This window comes from Coregonus lavaretus (genome assembly GCF_964263955.1).
Source record: "Coregonus lavaretus genome assembly, chromosome: 11".
Lineage (NCBI taxonomy): Eukaryota > Metazoa > Chordata > Actinopteri > Salmoniformes > Salmonidae > Coregonus > Coregonus lavaretus.
Window position 1 is genome coordinate 55,126,794 of NC_139998.1, and position 15,327 is coordinate 55,142,120.

The 15,327-nt window shown below is 45.5% G+C and overlaps 1 pseudogene across 1 annotated transcript in view; it reads right to left on the reverse strand.

The window, feature by feature from the left end:
- LOC311136976 (calmodulin-regulated spectrin-associated protein 2-like) overlaps positions 1 to 14,634 on the reverse strand; it is a 95,089-nt pseudogene extending 80,455 nt beyond the window's left edge. Inside the window, exons 1-2 of the transcript in view lie at positions 14,493 to 14,634; positions 1 to 329 (exon numbers count right to left, since the gene is read on the reverse strand). The exon at positions 1 to 329 is cut by the window's left edge and continues 273 nt beyond it. The product of the transcript in view is annotated as a calmodulin-regulated spectrin-associated protein 2-like (transcript). The remainder of the gene's footprint in view (positions 330 to 14,492) is intronic.
- Positions 14,635 to 15,327: the final 693 nt, after the last annotated feature.

Genomic DNA, 15,327 nt, shown 5'->3' on the forward strand with positions numbered 1-15,327 from the left:
AGCATCGTGACCAACCAGGGGCTGGGTGACAGCATCTTGACCAACCAGGGGCTGGGTGACAGCATCGTGACCAACCAGGGGCTGGGTGACAGCATCTTGACCAACCAGGGGCTGGGTGACAGCATCTTGACCAACCAGGGGCTGGGTGACAGCATCTTGACCAACCAGGGGCTGGGTGACAGCATGGTGACCTCCACTTGTCAGGATGAGGCTCCCGGCTCTGCTGTAGAGCTCAGCAGACAGCAGCAGGCTGACTACTGGAGGCTTCAGATGCTCCTGTTCATACTGGTCTGTGTAGAAGGGCTCCTTCAGGTCGGCCGGGACACTGTCTGTTTAGGAGGGAGAGGTAGAGAGGTGAAAAAGGTGAATATGCGTTGGTACATTAGACATGGGAATAGTTTACTACAGTGAATCAGTGAATATGCCGTTTGCTCCCAGGAAAAATGTATAATTAACTTTCTAAATGTTCGAATGCAAAAAGGGAATAATGCGCAGTTGTTTCAACTAGATAACCTTTCCACTGCTAAACCAGCTCATAGTACCTTATACAGTGTTGTTGTTCCTGAAATAATGGGATTAGGGTGTCAATCTAGTATTGAAAGAGTCAAAATGACTGATAGTAATTTAGTGATTAACGGAGGCAAGTCTACTTCACTATTTCCTCATCCAAAGACATGGGGGTTATCTCCATTATGAAATACACTATGGATGAACTGCAATGTGCGTTACCATGGAAACTACAGTAGGAGAGAAACCTGATCAATTCATGTGCACTCCGTATCTCTATAGCTCCCAGGGAGCACCCCTCTGTCGGCTTCATCAAAGACAGAGGGAGATGGATAACACAGGTGTGTGTGTGTGTGTGTGTGTGTGTGTGTGTGTGTAGATAGATAGATAGATAGATAGATAGATACCAGTTGGCCTGGAGTTCAAAAATCTATTTCTTCATTGTCAGACTATCAGGGTGCTGAGAAAAAATGGGGATGGTACAAAAACCAGAGACTCTGTATCCATAAAACAAACAGCTGAAAAAAAAAGAACCAGATTTTCACACCACTCAAGGAGCTGCACGTTAGGACAAACAAAATGTGGTTGAAAGGAGATTGACCCCAACCCTACTATGCTACAACACTCTGCAGCACACACACACACACACACACACACCAATCTCCGGATATGCGACACACATTCAAATTTGAAGGAACAGATGGCTGTTCATTATGAGGCGTGAAGCCACAGTGAGAGAGGACTCCTCAGCTTCACACCCTTCATCCACGCTCACACCACTCATGGAATCATATCAGACAGGCCAAGTCAGCAGCTCATAACAGAGACACGCTATCTGATGAACAACAAGGTCACCAAAGGGTCCTCGAGGTAGAAGTTGCTCTTAATTGCAGATCTAGGATCAGATTACCAACAGTCCTTACCTAAACCTTTAGGGGGATGAAGAATACATTTGACCCTGTATCAGTGTCATTTCAGCAAGCCATGACACCCACCATCTCAGAATTTTCTGAAATTGTTTTTGTAGTTCGAAGATTAGCATTCCTGAAACATTATTTTGTTGACATTTAATTTGATCTCTGAGAAATTAAGCTAATTGATTGCACCCAAATTGGCACTTTTAATGTATAGGATTTAGATCGTATTCAATACATATAGTACCCAACACCAATGTTCCCTCTCATTTTTTTTTAACACTGAGCAGATTTCAGGTCTGCTGAGCGCAAACTTGAACGTTGTGAAAATTCTGTGCAACTTCCAGCGCACATTAACCAATTAAAAAACAGTACTGTAGCAATAAGGAAGTGCAGTAAGATAAAGCCTCACTACATTATCACCGCATATTGGCTTTGCTTGAATTGCCCTGACAATGCATTGTTGTTCAGGCCATAAAAAAAAATATATATATTTCAAAATTTGAGGTAGACTACATAATCAAACCGGTAATAGATCTGTTGTTGTATTACTTGTGAGGCACAGCTGAGTGACCAGACATTTAAATCATGAGTTGTTATTTTTATTTTACTGGGCTGATGGTGCCTGCATCTGATGGTCGGTCTCAGCGGAGGGAGAGAGCAACAGACTGACGGTCCGTCTCTCAACATCCCTCTGCTCTCCCTTTCCTCCACTGACACTGACCAAAAAGGGACACCGTCTTCCAGCTGATGGCGAAACTCGAGTCGCACCGCATTATTTCTGCCTCATGCACAAATTCATGTTGTTACTCCTATGAACAGAGAAAGTGAAATATTCCTAGATATTAAAAAAAGACCCAAGCTGCTAATAATAACAATGCAAGCCTATAGATAGACTTTCCTACTCATTCATTACTGCTGCAAATCAAATCAATTATATTTTCCACATGCGCCGAATACAACAGGTGTAGACCTTACAGTGAAATACTTACTTACAAGCCCTTAACCAACAATGCAGTTTTAAGACAAATTAGTGTTAAGTAAAAAATAGATAAGTAAAAAATAATAATAATTAAAGAGCAGCAGTAAAATAAAATAACAGTAGGGAGGCTATATACAGGGGGTACCTGCACAGAGTCAATGTGCGGGGGCACTGGTTAGTCGAGGTAATTGAGGTAATATGTACATGTGGGTATAGTTAAAGTGACTACGCATAGATAATAAACAGAGTAGCAGCAGCGTAAAAGAGGGGGTGGAGTGGGGTGGGGTGAGGGGGACAATGCAAATAGTCTGGGTAGCCATGATTAGCTGTTCAGGAGTCTTATGGCTTGGGGGTAGAAGCTGTTAAGAAGCCTTTTGGACCTAGGCTTGGCGCGCCGGTACCACTTGCCGTGCGGTAGCAGAGAGAACAGTCTATGACTAGGGTGGTTGGAGTCTTTGACAAGTTTTAGGGCCTTCCTCTGACACCGCCTGGTATAAAGGTCCTGGATGGCAGGAAGCTTGGCCCCTGTGATGTACTGGGCCGTACGCACTACCCTCTGTAGTGCCTTGCGGTCGGAGGCCGGGCAGTTGCCATACCAGGCGGTGGTGCAACCAGTCAGGATGCTCTCGATGGTGCAGCTGTAAAACTTTTTGAGGACTGAGGACCCATGCCAAATCTTTTCAGTCTCCTGAGGGGGAATAGGCCCTCTTCACGACTGTCTTGGTGTGTTTGGACAATTAAAGTTTGTTGGTAATGTCGACACCAAGGAACTTGAAGCGCTCAACCTGTTCCACTATAGGCCCGTCGATGAGAATGGGGGCGTGCTCAGTCCTTTTAGGCAGGTTACCTTCGCGTTCTTGGGCACAGGGACTATGGTGGTCTGCTTGAAACATGTAGGTATTACAGACTCGGTTAGGGAGAGGGTGAAAATGTCAGTGAAGACACTTGCCAGTTGGTCCACGCATGCTCTGAATAAACCTCCTGGTAATCCGTCTGGCCCCACGGCCCCCTTGTGAATGTTGACCTGTTTAAAGGTCTTGCTCACATTGGCTATGGAGAGCATGATCACACAGTCGTCCGGAACAGCTGGTGCTCTAATGCATGCTTCAGTGTTGCTTGCCTCGAAGCGAGCATAAAAGGCATTTAGCTCGTCTGGTAGGCTCGTGTCACTGGGCAGCTTGCGGCTGGGTTTCCCTTTGTAGTCCATAATAGTTTGCAAGCCCTGCCACATTCAACGAGTGTCAGAGCCGGTATAGTAGGATTCAATCTTAGTCCTGTATTGACGCTTTGCCTGTTTGTTGGTTCGTCTGAGGACATAGCGGGATTTCTTATAAGCGTCCTGATTAGTGTCCAACTCCTTGAAAGCGGCAGCTCTAGCCTTTAGCTTGGTGCGGATGTTGCCTGTAATCCATGGCTTCTGGTTGGGGTATGTACGCTCACTGTGGGGACGATGTCGTCAATGCACTTACTGATGAAGCTGGTTGTTGGGATGGGATTGGTGTGGGGGGTGGGGGGTCCGTGGGTGGCTTTTTACTATTTTATTGGATTCCTCATCTTTCTAGGAAGAAGTTTGGTCCAAATTGGATGTTGAGCAATGTTCCCTCTAAGCTGCGGGCGCTTAGCCCCGAGACTGCCACGCCGTTTCCCCGGGACTGCTGCACAGAAATATCAGCCCACAGAGAGAAGCACGAGAATTAACTTCACTCAATTTTCTAGAGCAGTGGTCAACAACCGGTTGATCGCATCTCCAAGGCATTCCTAGTCGATCGCCAAACATTTTTGTAAAAAACAACAACGATAAAGCCTTGTGTTCCTATTTGTTGTTGTTGTCGTCGTCTCGGGCTGTTGGCAGTAGGTGCACATGATTCAGCTGCCCTGCGCGCCGGGTATGCCAACTGTTGCCATTTTGAACCATTTCATGTGTCTGAAGGTACAAACTCTGCCTTCCCGGCGGGCCCAGAGAGCAAATCAAGTGCACTATAGGCCTACCGCTGGCCAATCGGATGGCTCAGATGACTGTGTCTGCAGTAACATAGCAGGAATAAAAGAAAGCTACAGCAAAGTTGACACTGAGATTTCAAAACCATGACTAGAGAGAAACTGTCAACAAATGTTGTTTTTATGGGTGAGTTCATGTTTAAGTTCTTACTCAGCACTGTCAACACTTTGTATTTAACACTTTTATAAGCCATAAAATGCGCATTCTTCCTATTTCCACTCAGCGTTACAACAAGCACTCACTAGCCGATGTGAGTAAGACTAGCATGAGAGCACCAGCTGTTCCGGACGACTGTGTGATCACGCTCTCCGTAGCCGATGTGAGCAAGAATTTAAACAGGTCAACATTCACAAGGCCGCGGGGTCAGACGAATTACCAGGACGTGTACTCCGAGCATGCACTGACCAACTGGCAAGTGACTGAGTCTGTAATACCAACATGTTTCAAGCAGACCACCATAGTCCCCGTGCCCAAGAACACTAAGATAACCTGCCTAAATGACTACCGACCCGTAGCACTCACTTCTGCAGCCATGAAGTGCTTTGAAAGGCTGGTCATGGCTCACATCAACACCATCATCCCAGAAACCCTAGACCCACTCCAATTCGTATATCGCCCCAACAGATCCACAGATTATGCAATCTCTATTGCACTCCACACTGCCCTTTCCCACCTGGACAAGAGGAACACCTACGTGAGAATGCTATTCATTGACTACAGCTCAGCGTTCAACACCATAGTGCTCTCAAAGCTCATCACTAAGCTAAGGACCCTGGGACTAAACACCTCCCTCTGCAACTGGATCCTGGACTTCCTGACGGGTGGTAAGGGTAGGTAACAACACATCTGCCACACTGATCCTCAACACGGGGGCCCCTCGGGTGCGTGCTCAGTCCCCTCCTGTACTCCCTGTTCACCCATGACTACATGGCCAGGCACGACTCCAACACCATCATTACGTTTGCCGACGACACAACAGTGGTAGGCCAGATCATCGACAACGATGAGACAACCTATAGGGAGGAGGTCAGAGACCTGGCCGTGTAGTGCCAGGACAACAACCTCTCCCTCAACGTGAACAAGACAAAGGAGATGATCGTGGACTACAGGAAAAGGAGGGCCAAACACGCTCCCCTATTCACATCGAAGGTGCTGTAGTGGAACGGGTCGAGAGTTTCAAGTTCCTTGGTGTCCACATCACCAACAACCTATCATGGTCCAAGCACACCAAGACAGTCGTGAAGAGGGCACGACAAAGCCTATTCCCCCTCAGGAGGAGGAGGATTTGGCATGGGTCCCCAGATCCTCAAAAAGTTATACAACTGCACCATTGAGAGCATACTGACCGGTTGCATCACCGCCTGGTATGGCAACTGCTCGGCATCCAACCGTAAGGCGCTACAGAGGGTAGTGCGTGCGGCCCAATACATCACTGGGGCCAAGCTTCCTGCCATCTAGGACCTCTATACTAGGCGGTGTCAAAGGAAGGCCCAAAAAATTCACCATTCCTGGTGAACAAGCAAACCATTAGGCTACATAATTTCTAATGGTTTCAATGTTATGGTCTCTAATGGTCTTCATGGTCTTCAATGGTAAAAGTCCCAAATACACAGTGTTTAGTGTTTTGTAATGGCAATGGTATTGGGTTGGGTTTAATGGTAAATATATCACTAATCTAACTACATATAGAGATGTTTTCTAATAATTGTATTGAAAAACATTCGACAGCCATGCAATGCTTTATAATTGTATTATTTTATTAGGTTTGCCACAACATTTTAGTCACTAGCTCATTTCTCCATCAAAGTTTGAGCTTGTAGGAAAAGTCTTCATATGAGAATTGCACCATAAAGATAGCCCTCTCAGAGAGCTGCCATTTGTTGGACTATTCAAGGAGAGTTGGGTTGAAGCACTAGGTTACTGAATTGCTTTCATTGAGGACTGGATTGACCACACAATTGAGCACACCATTTATTTCATCATGAGCAAAAGCTACTGGTTTTCTAACCAAAGTTGCAAAGAAAATAACTGATTGTCCAAATCGAATGTTAGGTATTATATTTGTGGTAGATTATATGAATCCTATAAATTAGAAATGGCCAATTTGGGTGCAATCCATTAGCTTGATTTCTCAGAGATTAAATTATATATCAACAAAATAATGCTTCAGGAATGCTAATCTTAATTGTTTCTACCTACAGAAATGATTTCAGAACAATCTGAGATGGTGGGTGTCGAAATCCTCATGTGCTTTTTGAGGTGGAATGACTCAGTGGTTATATTTGGGGCAACTCCTTGGCCTACACCTTGAGAAGAACCCAACTGACCAACAGAGGACCAATCGGAGGGGTGGACGTGGCTCCCAAAGAGCTGGACGAGTCTGAGTCAAGTCCTCAAGTCTCTGTCCTCAAGTCTAACAGGACGAGTCTGAGTCAAGTCCTCAAGTCTCTGTCCTGTCTTATCTCAAGTCTAACAGGATGATTCTGAGTCAAGTCCTCAAGTCTCTGTCCTGTCTTATCTCAAGTCTAACAGGATGATTCTGAGTCAAGTCCTCAAGTCTCTGTCCTGTCTTATCTCAAGTCTAAAAGGATGAGTCTGAGTCAAGTCCTCAAGTCTCTGTCCTGTCTTATCTCAAGTCTAAAAGGAAGAGTCAGAGTCAAGTCCTCAGGTCTCTGTCCTCTTACCTCAAGTGCAGAGCAGAACTGCATATTATGTTCCACACAGGTTACCGTTGCAATCAGACAACACCGAAATCTGATATATTCCATATTCCAGATTAATTCTCTCTGCATGTGTGTGTGTATATTTGTGTATGCGCTCAAGCTCTGCTTAATTGCTTATGTGTCCCCGAAAGTATTCTGAGCGGTAACAGTATACGCTGGGATCTGAAGACCAGCTCTGCCTCTCTACCTCTGGGAACGAGAGAGACAGTATTTTTGGAATCATCCCATTTCGTTCAGACCCAATTGAAAATACAGTACATGGAGGATCTGGTCAGAAGCTCATGTAGTGTATTTTCCAATATTACAGAGCAACAAAACCTAATCGGCTCACTGGAAACTGCAGTAGAATATGCTGTCTGTCTGCAGCCTGAATCCAACTGCATCACTCTTGGTCAGGGGCCGTTTGTATCAAGGTGTCTCAAAGTAGGAGTGCTGATTCAGGATCAGTGTTGACTTTTAGATCACAATGAATCAAATAACAAGGATAAAGGGGACTTGATCTTCTCTGAGGCGCTTGATACATACAGCCCCAATCAATTGGTGAAATTAAATAAAGAGATGTTCCACTCAAAAACAGAATAAGGTTGTACTGAGTGTCCTCATGTATGAGGATATGCTTGACTGTTCTACTATGCTACAGTGTGTATATCTGTGTTGGTCTTTATGAATAGCAGCTAGACAAGATGATCTGTTCAGTTAGTCAAAGGAATACGAAACAGATGTCTTGTTGAAGTTGTGCTAGATTCAAAGCGCAGTGGTTTTAGGAGTGCTTATGCAAGTCTCCCAAAACACATCTGGCTATCTTCTTTTCCAGATCTAATGGTCAACGTAGACCATTGTGGGTTCCATTCCCGCGGGGGACCAGTATGAAAAAGTACGTAAATGTATGTCCTCACTACTGTAAGTTGCTCTTTATAAGAGCGTCTGCTAAATAACAAAACATGTAAAAAAGTCAGTAGGACAAAAGCGTGTTAAATGTTGTGTAGGAACTATATGATGGAGGGACACACAGCACATTTGGAAAGTATTCAGACTCCTTGACTTTTTCCACATTTTGTTATGTTACATCCTTATTTTTTGTTCTCATCAATCTACACACAATACCCCATTATGACAAAGCAAAAACAGGTTTTTAGAAATGTTTGCAAATTTATACAAAATAAAAATGGAAACATCTAATTTACATAAGTATTCAGACCCTTTACTCAGTACTTTGTTGAAGCACCTTTGGCAGCGATTACAGCCTCCAGTCTTCTTGGGTATGACGCTACAAGCTTGGCACACCTTTATTTGGGGAGTTTCTCCCATTCTTCTCTGCAGATCCTCTCAAGCTCTGTCAGGTTGGATGGGGAGCGTTGCTGCACAGCTTATTTCAGGTCTCTCCAGAGATGTTCGATCGGGTTCAAGTCCGGGCTCTGGCTGGGCCACTCAAGGACATTCAGAGACTTGTCCCCAAGCCACTCCTGCGTTGTTTTGGCTTTGTGCTTAGGGTCATTGTCCGGTTGGAAGGTAAACCTTCACCCCAGTCTGAGGTCCTGAGTGCTCTGGAGCAGGTTTTCATCAAGGATCTCTCTGTACTTTGCTCTGTTCATCTTTCCCTCAATCCTGACTAGTCTCCCAGTCCCTGCCGCTGAAAAATATCATTTACATTTACGTCATTTAGCAGACGCTCTTATCCAGAGCGACTTACAAATTGGTGCATTCACCCTATAGCCAGTGGGATAACCACTTTACAATAATTATTATTATTATTATTATTATTTTTTTTTTTTTGGGGGGGGGGGGGGGGGTAGAAGGATTACTTTATCCTATCCCAGGTATTCCTTAAAGAGGTGGGGTTTCAAATGTCTCCGGAAGGTGGTGAGTGACTCCGCTGTCCTGGCGTCGTGAGGGAGCTTGTTCCACCATTGGGGTGCCAGAGCAGCGAACAGTTTTGACTGGGCTGAGCGGGAACTATGCTTCCGCAGAGGAAGGGGAGCCAGCAGGCCAGAGGTGGATGAACGCAATGCCCTCGTTTGGGTGTAGGGACTGATCAGAGCCTGAAGGTACGGAGGTGCCGTTCCCCTCACTGCTCCATAGGCAAGCACCATGGTCTTGTAACGGATGCGAGCTTCAACTGGAAGCCAGTGGAGTGTGCGGAGGAGGGGGTTGACGTGAGAGAACTTGGGAAGGTTGAACACCAGACGGGCTGCGGCATTCTGGATGAGTTGTAGGGGTTTAATGGCACAGGCAGGGAGCCCAGCCAACAGCGAGTTGCAGTAATCCAGACGGGAGATGACAAGTGCCTGGATTAGGACCTGTGCCGCTTCCTGTGTAAGGCAGGGTCGTACTCTCCGAATGTTGTAGAGCATGAACCTGCAGGATCGGGTCACCGCCTTGATGTTAGCGGAGAACGACAGGGTGTTGTCCAGGGTCACGCCAAGGCTCTTCGCACTCTGGGAGGAGGACACAACGGAGTTGTCAACCATGATGGCGAGATCATGGAACGGGCAGTCCTTCCCCGGGAGGAAGAGCAGCTCCGTCTTGCCAGGGTTCAGCTTGAGGTGGTGATCCGTCATCCATACTGATATGTCTGCCAGACATGCAGAGATGCGATTCGCCACCTGGTTATCAGAAGGGGGAAAGGAGAAGATTAGTTGTGTATCGTCAGCGTAGCAATGATAGGAGAGGCCATGTGAGGATATGACAGAGCCAAGTGACTTGGTGTATAGGGAGAAAAGGAGAGGGCCTAGAACTGAGCCCTGGGGGACACCAGTGGTGAGAGCACGTGGTGCGGAGACAGCTTCTCGCCACGCCACTTGGTAGGAGCGACCGGTCAGGTAGGACGCAATCCAGGAGTGAGCCGCGCCGGAGATGCCCAGCTCGGAGAGGGTGGAGAGGAGGATCTGATGGTTCACAGTATCAAAGGCAGCAGACAGGTCTAGAAGGACAAGAGCAGAGGAGAGAGAGTTAGCTTTAGCAGCGCGGAGAGCCTCCGTGACACAGAGAAGAGCAGTCTCAGTTGAATGACCAGTCCTGAAACCTGACTGGTTTGGATCAAGAAGGTCATTCTGAGAGAGATAGCAAGAGAGTTGGCTAAAGACGGCACGCTCAATAGTTTTGGAAAGAAAAGAAAGAAGGGATACTGGTCTGTAGTTGTTGACATCAGTGGGATCGTGTGTTGTTTTTTTGAGAAGGGGAGCAACTCTCGCTCTCTTGAAGACGGAAGGGACATAGCCAGCGGTCAAGGATGAGTTGATCAGCGAGGTGAGGTAGGGGAGAAGGTCACCGGAGATGGTCTGGAGAAGAGAGGAGGGGGTCAAGCGGGCAGGTTGTTGGGCGGCCTGCAGTCACTAGTCGCAAGATTTTATCTGGAGAGAGAGGGGAGAAAGAAGTCAAAGCATAGGGTAGGGCAGTGTGAGCAGGACCAGCAGTGTCATTAGACATAACAAACGAGGATCGGATGTCGTCAACCTTCTTTTCAAAGTGGTTGACGAAGTCATCCACAGAGAGGGAGGGGGGGGGGGGGTGGGGGGGAGGATTCAGGAGTGAGGAGAATATGGCAAAGAGCTTCCTAGGGTTAGAGGCAGATGCTTGGAATTTAGAGTGGTAGAAAGTGGCCTTAGCAGCAGAAACAGATGAAGAAAATGTAGAGAGGAGGGAGTGAAAAGATGCCAGGTCGGCAGGGAGTTTAGTTTTCTTCCATTTCCGGTCAGCTGCCCGGAGCTCTGTTCTGTGAGCTCGCAATGAGTCATCAAGCCACGGAGCTGGAGGGGAGGACCGAGCCGGCCGGGAGGATAGGGGACACAGGGAGTCAAAGGATGCAGAAAGGGAGGAGAGGAGGGTTGAGGAGGCAGAATCAGGAGATTGGAGGGAGAAGGATTGAGCAGAGGGAAGAGATGATAGGATGGAAGAGGAGAGAGTAGTGGGAGAGAGAGAGCGAAGGTTGCGGCGGCGCGTTACCATCTGTGTAGGGGCAGAGTGAGTAGTGTTGGAGGAGAGCGAGAGAGAAAAGGATACAAAGTAGTGGTCGGAGACATGGAGGGGAGTTGCAGTGAGATTAGTAGAAGAGCAACATCTAGTAAAGATGAAGTCAAGCGTATTGCCTGCCTTGTGAGTAGGGGGGGACGGTGAGAGGGTGAGGTCAAAAGAGGAGAGGAGTGGAAAGAAGGAGGCAGAGAGAAATGAGTCAAATGTAGACGTAGGGAGGTTGAAATCCCCCAAAACTGTGAAGGGTGAGCCATCCTCAGGAAAGGAACTTATCAAGGCGTCAAGCTCATTGATGAACTCTCCAAGGGAACCTGGAGGGCGATAGATGACAAGGATATTAAGCTTAAATGGGCTAGTGACTGTGACAGCGTGGAATTCAAATGAGGAGATAGACAGATGGGTTAGGGGAAAAATTGAGAATGACCACTTGGGAGAGATGAGGATTCCTGTGCCACCACCCCTCTGACCAGATGCTCTCGGGGTATGCGAGAACACATGGTCAGACGAGGAGAGAGCAGTAGGAGTAGCAGTGTTTTCAGTGGTAATCCATGTTTCCGTCAGCGCCAGGAAACAGTATGATGCTGCCACCACCATGCTTCACTGTAGGGATGGTGCCAGGTTTCCTCCAGACTTGACGCTTGGCATTCAGGCCAAAGACTTCATTCTTGGTTTCATCACACCAGAGAATCTTGTTTCTCATGGTCTGAGAGTCCTTTAGGTGCCTTTTGGCAAACTCCAAGTGGGCTGTCATCTTCATTTTACTGAGGAGTGGCTTCCGTCTGGCCACTCTACCATAAAGGCCTGATTTGTGGAGTGCTGCAGAGATGGTTGTCCTTCTGGAAGGTTCTCCCATCTCCACAGAGAAACTCTGGAGCTCTGTCAGAGTGACCATCGGGTTTTTGGTCACCTCACTGACCAAGGTCCTTCTACCCCGATTGCTCAGTTTAGCCAGGCGGCCAGCTCTAGTAAGAGTCTTGGTGGTTCCATACTTCTTCCATTTAAGAATGATGGAGGCCAATGTGTTCTTGGGGACCTTCAATGCTGCAGACATTTTTTGGTACACTTCCCCAGATCTGTGCCTCGACATAATCCTGTCTCGGGAGCTCTACGGATAATTCCTTCGACCTCATGGCTTGGTTTTTGCTCTGACATGCACTGTCAACTGTGGGACCTTATATAGACAGGTGTGTGCCTTTCCAAATCATGTCCAATCAATTTAATTTACCACAGGTGGACTCCAATCAAGTTGTAGAAACATCTCAAGGATGATCAATGGAAATAGGATGCACCTGAGCTCAATTTCGAGTCTCATAGCAAAGGGTCTGATTACTTATGTAAATAAGGTATTTATGTTTTGTTTACATTTCTAAATACCTGTTTTCGCTTTGTCATTATGGGGTATTTTGTGTAGATTGATGAGGGAAAATAATAATTTTATACATTTTAGAATAAGGCTGTAACGTAACAAAATGTAGAAAAAGTCAAGCGGTCTGAATACACTGGATCTTTACAACTTCTATCATCTTACTACATATCAAAAGTTATGTTACTGCACATTGGTTATTATATCTTATCTAGTCCAACTATTAAAGTCTTATATCAGACATTAGCTTTGTATCTGAGGAGACATTCAGACTCCATACACCTCCTTACATTTGACACCTTCAGCTTTGATGCTAACCTGGTGCAAATGCTACAGACGTAAATAAATGAACCAAAATAACAATATTAGCGTACATATGTGATAAGACCGGCTATTTCAAAGCACAATGAGGACATGAAACATAATTAATTGTCTTGCATCAGTCAGCGGACGGTGTAGTGTACTATTTTTTGTGCCCTTCAGCAAAGTACTCTCTGCCTCTGCTCTATGGCCTTTAACTTAGTAAACAGTAGGCTTGAGTACACGGAGTAGGTTATACAACACAATCCTCCTTTAGGCAAACTGCTTAGTAAACAGTAGGCTTGAGTACATTGAGTAGGCTACAACACAATCATCCTTTTGCAAACTGCTTAGTAAACAGTAGGCTTGAGTACACTGAGTAGGCTAAAACACAATCCTCCTTTGGCAAACTGCTGGCTATTTCCAAACCCAAAACAAAACCAAGGATCAAAACGGATCAAATAAGAGAGTATAAAGATATGAAGTATTTTCTCCCAGAACATGTGCTGTTAGAACTGCTTTCAAAGGTCACGTATTGTCTCCTTGACTACTAGGTTTATAGCAATACTACATGTCTTGGAATGAAACTCAAGGTGCAGTAATTAAAATGTATCGAAACGACCCCTAGAGCCAGCTTCCCAGGCACAGATTAAGCCTTGACTAAAATGCACTTTCAGTGGAGAATCTCGATTTACATGCTTTTTAGTCCAAGCCTACTCTCAATCTGTATCCGGGAAACCAGCCCCTAAAGTACCACTTGACCAGCTTAAAGCTACATTCCACATCATTGAGCTGGGCCTTGCTTCACAGATGAGTCAGGAGGTCTCTATTCTGGTCATCAGTGATGGGGTGAGGTGGAAAACATTTGGGTTGCGATGATTCACATCTTATGGATATATCATGGTCTGTTCAACCCCCTAAAGAGTGACAAAGGTTTGTGTTCAAATTATAATTTATATCTAAATGAATTTATATTACCACCACATAAATAAAACAACTGCTGTCTTTGTTGAAGAACCTAATGGCTATCCAAACATGACTATCCCTACTCTGCTATTTGTTACTATGGTGATAGAGTCACATTTGAGGCTAATACGTCTGAGGCTAATACGTAAGTCTACTGTAGATATAGCCACCAATGTGAACCCTAGTACCTAAACATATCATTTTCGGTTATACATAATATGAGTCACATTTGCCTACTATAGAAAGGCTTACTGATAACCATGGTAACAACTATAACCATGCGATAGTGAATGTAAGGTGGCATCACCAGCCATCAAGGTCTGACATTATGGAGTGGGCCTGTCATTCTCAGAGTCACAGCCCTCAAGCAGGATATGTCCACAATGTGTGGCGTTGCTTCACTTCACACCCTCATGTTTATAGCCCACTGCCACTGAACTGAACTAGATAGGAATTGATCATGCAACTGTTCTTAATTAGCAAAATGTCTATTTGGGAACGGTGTGTTTTGGAAGGATACTTCTCCTCTTGGGGAATCTAAAGTGGTTTAAAATGTATTTATATAAATACTACATACAAATAAATTGCACTTTAATAATGCATATCTTGCAAGCTTGAATGATGTGTGTGTTGTTATTTGTATAGCTGAGCGATAATATTGCAGAGGGAAATAGCCACATTGTTGACAAATGTGTTTGCAAAACAAACAGATGTAATTATTGTCAAACTAAACGTTTAAACCATGCATTTATAACAGAGCACCACCTACCTGTCCCAAATGCTTTGGCCACCAGCCATGTGAGGCTACAGCGCAATTTTGCTCGAGAAAAATCATAATGATCAGAAGACTTTATTGCGGGAACAATGAAGGTATTTTTAATTTCCCTGGCGTCTGTGACTTCTCCCATCATAACACCATGAAGTGTCAACAGCCGTCGACAACCCAATGATGACTATGTAGCAATAGAAGTCGATAACATCCCACCAAAGGAATTGAATACACCAAATGTTACTTGATTTGCCAGCCTTCAGTGCCTATGTAAATGTACAATTCGTTGGAGGAGGCATGGAGGGTTGACTGCAAGCCATAGGTATGGTATTGTCTTACTCCTTTAAGTCAATATGAATAGTGGAATCAGCGTCTCTCCCTGTATTTTTCATCCATTCTGCTGCTACCTGGGGTGTAATCATTAGAACAAACGGAGAGTTTCTATTAGACATATTCAGGTAGGTCCCTCCCCGTTTGGTTCCATTTGCAAACGTTTAAGAAAAGTTTTGCAACAGAATCGGCGTATTGAAAACGCCCCAGTTGAAATGGGGTTCACCGAATAGCTGTCAGCCTATTTCAGAAGAATCTCACTGAGGAAGGCACATATTTTCTTCAGATAGAGAGAAAAAACATTCCCATTCAAGTCTTTGTTTTCAAACGCAAACGGGTTCACCTGCTTTTCCTCGCTTGTTGCGGTTCTCCTGCCGCACTGTTGATATGAAAGAGCTTCACTGTTGCGCGTGCGCTTTCCATCCAGCAACTTCTGCACCACATACAAAATAGGACAGCATACCTTTACTAGGAATTGCACCTAATCTACGCATCGCATACATAG